Source organism: Nicotiana tabacum, chromosome 2, assembly GCF_000715075.1.
Source record: "Nicotiana tabacum cultivar K326 chromosome 2, ASM71507v2, whole genome shotgun sequence".
Taxonomy (NCBI): Eukaryota; Viridiplantae; Streptophyta; class Magnoliopsida; order Solanales; family Solanaceae; genus Nicotiana; species Nicotiana tabacum.
In genome coordinates, this window is record NC_134081.1 from 72,366,278 (window position 1) to 72,373,096 (window position 6,819).

Consider the following 6,819-nt stretch of genomic DNA (forward strand, 5'->3'; position numbering starts at 1 on the left):
CGGATGACTCGCGTGCCAAGTGAGTGAAAATATTTAATATTCTCACGGAACACTCACGTGCCAACAATAATAATGACTTATGACTGCACGGACAACTCACGTGCCAACAGGATAACTCTCACACAGAAGGCAAGTACACGGGAGTACATGTAAATGGTCAATAACATCAGGATTCATCTTCTTAACCGATATGGGTGATTTATTTACATGTATGCTTGTGCAAGTGTTCTACCATAATTTAAGTCAACAAGTAAGAGTAGAGACAATGAATGGCATATAAAAAATGATCACCACGAAATGTATACGGTATAACTCACACAGGGTAGGTACACAACTACTAAAATAACAACAATAATAATGCCCCCAGGCCATCACAAGTCACCACGAATAATTCCCCGACATAGCCCACCTTGTCTCGCCACGTGCGCAATAATAAAGTAAATGCCCGCCTTATCTCACCGCACGCGCATAATAATATTCCCACCTTGTCTCACCACATGCGCAAACCCACATATATAGCCCGCCTTGTCATGATGTATGTGCAAATATCAATAGTAACCATTGCATGACAGAAACCTCGTGCAAACACCCAAATAAATCTTCCCAACAATTTCACGCGCCAAAAACATGACAACACCATAAAATGTCCCTCACAATACGTGCACATATTCAACAACATTTCCTCGAAACAGTTTCAATACCACAACCGCAACCCTTGGCTCACAATACTGAGAATAACAACAACAACAACAACAACAACAACAATAATGACACGAGAATACGACAAGTAAATCAACTCAAGTACTTAGGAACACAAAGAAACGGCAAAACGAGCTCACAAAGAAAGACGAAACAAAGAATACTAGTCTCAATAAGAATAGCTCAACAAGGAAGGAAATAATATATAACAATGACTCCACAAAAGTAAAACTCGACAACAAGAGAGGTAACCTGAGTCAATAATTCCAATTAAGGATGATACAACTAGGATAACGGATAACTAAACTTCATTTAGGGTTGAGCTATTACAAAAGAGATACAACATATTCAATTAAGGATAAACAATTAGGGAAGGATATCATGGCAATAAAATAGGCAACAACTTCAGTTAAGGCACATAAGAGTCAAATAGGTAATAAGAGTGGAACATGAATAATTAATTCCAATTAAGGCATGTAGATGTGAAACTAGCAAATTTACTAAATGGGGGATTTAACATAACAAAAAAACTTCATATCTAATGAACATAAGAACCTAAGAGCCCTAAACGATAAAATTTCTACAACTAAGCCCGAGCACGTACTCGTCACCTCGCGTACACAGGCTTATATTGAGACAATTAGCACCAAAGACTCAAATCCTAAGGGGTAGTTCCCCCCCTCCCCCCCCCAAGGTTAGGCAAGATACTTACCTCAAACCGCACTCAATCAATCAATTAGAAGTCCTTTCCCTTGATTTTTCAACTCCGAACGACTCGAATTTAAATAACTATAGGAAACTAATTTAAATAATGAAATAATGATCTTAGCTAAGAATTAAAAAATCGCTCCAAAAAGTCGACCCGAGCCCGCATCTTGGAACCCGACCAAAATTACAAAAACCGAACACCCCATTCGATATCGAGTTCAACCATACCAACATTATCAATTTCCGACCTCAATTTATCCTTCAAATCATCATTTTACATTTTGAAAGATTTTACAAATTTTTCCCAAATTTCCAACTTAATTCACTAATTAAATGATGAAAATAGCAATGGATTCATAAAATATAACAAGATTCATGTAGAGAGCACTTACCCCAATGAGTTGCTTGAAAAACCCACGAACAATCTCCCAAAACCGTGGTCTACAACTCAAAATATGTTAAAATATCAAACCCTCGACATTTAAGTGTTCTGCCCAGTGCCTTTTGCATTTGCGAACAGAAAAGTCACACCCGCGGCCTCGCATTTGTGAGACAACATTCGCATCTGCGAACCCAACTTACCAGGCCTAGGTACGCATCTGCGGAGAATACAGTCGCACCAGCGACACTACAAAAATGCCAACAGGAGCGCATAAGCGAACCACTTTGCATGTGCGATCGCTGGACCGCAAAAGTGGCCTTCGCATCTGCATGCCAACCTCTGCAGAAGCAAGCTCCTTCCCACGCCACTATGATCGCAGAAGCGACTAGGCTCACGCAAAAGTGGAGCCGCACCTGTGCTCCAAAATTTCGCAGGTGCGAAGCACCAGAACTGATCACAAGCATGAAAATCATCTGACACTCGTCCGACACACACCCGGGCCCCCCGTCCAAATATACCAACATGTTCCATAATACAACGCGGACCTACTCATGGCCTCGAATCACATCAAACAACGCCAAAACTATGAATCGCACCACGAATCGAACTCAAGAATTTCCAAGTCTTCTAACTCCCTAAACTCGTGTCGAACATATCAAATCAACCTGGAATAACACCAAATTTTGCATGCAAGTCCCATATGATATAACGGAGCTAATACAACTCTTGGAATCGTATTTCGACCCTGATAATACCAAAGCCAACTCTCGATCAAACCTCTCAACCTTCCGAAACTTCAACTTTCTAATGTTCACCGAAATTCTCCAAATTACCCTACGGACCTCCAAAACCAAATCCGGATGCACGCCTAAGTCCAAAATCACCGTACAAAGCTATTGGAACCATCCAAATGCCATTTCCGAGCCATCTACATAAAAGTCAAATTCTGGTCAACTCTTACCACCTAAGCTTCTAAAATACGAATCCTTCTTTTAAATCAATCCCGAATCATTTGAAATCCGAATTTGGCTGCGCAGGCACGTCATAACACATAATACAGAGCTTCTCGAGACTTTATGCCACCGAACGGGACATTAATTTCTCAAAATGACCGGTCGGGTCATTACATTCTCTCCTTCTTATACAAACGTTTGTCCTCGAACGTGCCAAGAACTATTCTGAAGTCATCAAATCACTGAGTGAACTTACCATATATACACCCGTGGGTGATCCCATGTCACCCCAATCCACATAGGCCCAACAACACTATCTCAACTGACATTTTCCTCTTTCGCCAATACTAATAATCCTTAGAACCAAATTTCTCATCATCCCATCATTCCTAAAAGACCCGATTCCAGCATCAACACACGGTACCAACCTCAACCAGCTGCAACAACTTATGCCTATGCCCACATGGCACCACCACACGACGTAACACATCACACATATGCCCTTAACAACAATCCTAGCCACAACAGCTGCCCATAACCAAATCTAGCACCGACAATTAGACTCACATCCGTTAGAACCATATTTCAAACCTTCACAACACTAACAACGATGTAATAAACATGAAGACCTCACAAATATTCACCCAAATCAACAAATTACATCTAATGCCACCTGGGCATATACCTCGCAAGCTAAAACCCAATAGGCACAACGCGAATATGACTAAATATGCAAAGAGAAACACACGAGAGAACTATCAAACAAGTTTGACAGGAACAACCCCTATCAGTACTGCACTACGAATCAATTTCACAAAGGAGAATCAAAGTATATGATATAATCACAAGGATCTCATCCTAATATAACTTCACTGCGGCCCTCAGCCCAATTCAAACATATCAAATCACATGAAGATGCGAGGATCCCATCCTCAGCTCTGAATCGCAGGTAGCATACACATCATACCGACCGAAACCTTCCACTAATTCAATTCCACCAAAACATATCGAAATCTCACATCGATAGAGCATCTAAATCACAAGTCGTAACCTATCACTAGAAATCACATCAAAACTACCGAAATTCGGAACAAAAGTCACTCAAAATCTGATAACTCTCAATAATGAATAAAAACAAAATGGTAGACACGGGCTACCACTATAGAATCTCCTAACAGAGATAAACACATAAGCATAGTACTAAATCATGAAACTCACTCACATATGAAGCAAAATAGGAGGACTCATCCCGATAAACAAAACCAAAACAAAATACGAATGATGCTCCTATATAACAAATCGAAACCATACATGTATGACATCATCTATTGCATCGGCCTCAGGCCTACTGTAGGAAACACAAGTTGGGCCTTCCCTTCTTGGGTTCCCTCTACTCGCCTGACATGTAACCCAAGCTGGCGGTGCAGGGATATTAGCAGTTGGAACTGAATCCATAGCCTAAATACCCTACTTTGATACATCTGTTCGGAGTCTGGGACATTCCCTCACCATATGGCTGGTATCTCAACACTCAAAGCAACCTCTCTGCTGATGTGGCTATGGAAATTATGTGGTACGTGTACTCTGAGACCCGTGGGTGACTAAAACATGGTGCGAAGACTGAAGTGCAAACTGAACTGGCTGACCCACAAAACCTCTACCATGTCGTAGCCTGCCTCCAAAATAAGGCCCCGCCTGTCTTCTCTATCCTGGTCCCACATGCCCTCCAATCGGCGAGCGATATATCCCAACTGCTGAAATGGAACATCTGACTCCAACTCCCGAGCCATGCTAAGCCAGATACTATGTTTGAGCCCCTTAATGAACCTACAGACTCGTTCTCTAACTGTAGCAACCAAAGTAGGTGCATGTCTAGATAAATCAATGAATCTAACGGCATACTCTGATACTAACATAGTGCCCTATAGCAGCTGCTCAAACTCTGCGCGCCATGCATCCCGAAGGGTCTGAGGGAAAAACTCTCTGAGGAACATCTTTGAAAACTGAGCCTATGAAAGTGAAGCTGCATCGGCCGGGCGACTTAACTCATACACTCGCCACTACCGATATGCCGCTCCCTTAAGCTGAAACATAGTAAAATCAACCCAACTCATCTCCACAATGCCCATAGTGCGAAGAATGCGATGGCACTCCTCTAGAATACCATGTGCACCCTTTGAAGCCAAACCACTGAAAGTAGAAGGGTGATACTTCTTGAACCTCGCAAGTCTAAGCTGTTCTCCCTCAGATTTTGTTGCCCTACCCACGGGCTGAACTGGGATCACACGTTTTGTCGCCATGACACCTGAAACCTGACCAACGTGGACTCACTGCTCTGGAGTACGGGCGATGGGAGTCTGAGCTCCTCCCCTAGTCTGTGAAGTAGCTGGTGCAATCGGAATCAACCCCGCTTGAGCTAATATACCAAATATGCTCAGGAACTGTGCTAAGGTATCCTAAAGTCTGCGGGCAACAACAGGCGCCTCCGTTGCCTGTCCCCTAACATGATCTACTGGCGGCTCCTCAACTGCTACTCTGACAGGTTCTCTAGCTGTAGCACATGCTCCTCCTCGGCCCCTATCTCTACCCCGGCCTCTAGCAACACTGGCTCTAGGGGCAGTGTCATCAATAAGTGCAGCTCGTGTCCTCACCATTTGTGAGAGAATAGAATGATAAAGGCTCAAACTCTAAGGTCAATAAACTCACACGATATGAATGGAAGAAGTGAAACTATCCTAATAGTTCCATAGCCTCTCGAAGATAAGTACAGACGTGTCTGTACCGATCTGCAAGACTCTACTAAACTCGCTTATGACGCGTAGCGCCTATGAACCTAGAACTCTGATACCAACTTGTCACGATCCAAATTTTCGTCCGTAGGATGTCGTGACAGCACCTAGTCTATAAGACTAGGTAACCCTAACACATACTGAATTAGTAGAAGAATTTGACCAACAATTAATAATTATGAAATATAACCTTATTACACAACTTACAATTCTCAAAACCAGGAATACAAGTCATAAACTCTACTGAGTTTGCTAGAAAATACTACAAATTCAACCGTTTCGAAATAAAGATAAAACAGTGCAAGTATAATATCAGAAAGTGACTTTGAGGCTTGCGAACACGGCAGCAAGTTTACCTTGAGTCTCCACAGCAAGACCCGTACAACTAGTGTAATGACCCAGTCGGTTGTTTTAAAAGTTGTAGCCCCGTTCTCCCATTTACTGCTCATTTTGTACTTTATAACTGCTATATGACATACCAGGGTAGTTGGTTCTGGTCTGGAAAGGTTTTAGAATGGGCTGGGGCACTTAGTCTTAAGGTTGGAAGCTTAAGTTAAAAAGGTTGATCGGGTGTTAATTTACATGTAGGAAACTCCGAAATGTAGTTTTGATGGTTTTGTTAGCTCTGTTGAGTGATTTTGGACTTAAAAGCATGTCCAGATTGTGATTTGGAGGTCCGTAGTGGAATTAGGCTTGAAACAGCGAAAGTTAGAAATTTGAAAGTTTGACTGAGAGTGGACTTTGTGGATACCGGGCTCGAATTGGGATTTTAGGAGTTGGAGTACGTCCGTGGTGTTATTTGTGACTTGTGTACAAAATTTGAGGTCAATCGGACGTGATTTGATAGTTTTCGGCATCGTTCGTAGAAGTTGGAATTTCCTTAGTTTCAATAGGCTTGAATCGGGGTGCGATTCGTGTTTCTGAACCTGTTGGTATATTTGGTTGAGGTCCCGGGGGCCTCGGGTTGATTTCAGATGGTTTTCGGATCGAAATTTGAGTTTGAGTGACTACGGCAGCTGAAGCCTTCTGGTGCAATCGCACCTACGGAACATTGGTCGCAGGTGCGAGCTTGGGAGCGTAGGTGCATCCGGGAGTGAGGAGAACTGGGGAAGTATGTGCGAATGACTTTTCGCACATGTGTGGTCGCACATATGGCGTGAGGGGTGTAGAAGAGGTGTTTGGCGAGTGGGGAGGCTGCGGAAGTGTGATGGGAATTCCGCACCTGCGGTTGCGCAAATGCGAGGGCAGGATCGCAGAAGTAGAGGCCCAGTCCCAATGGTTCACAGCA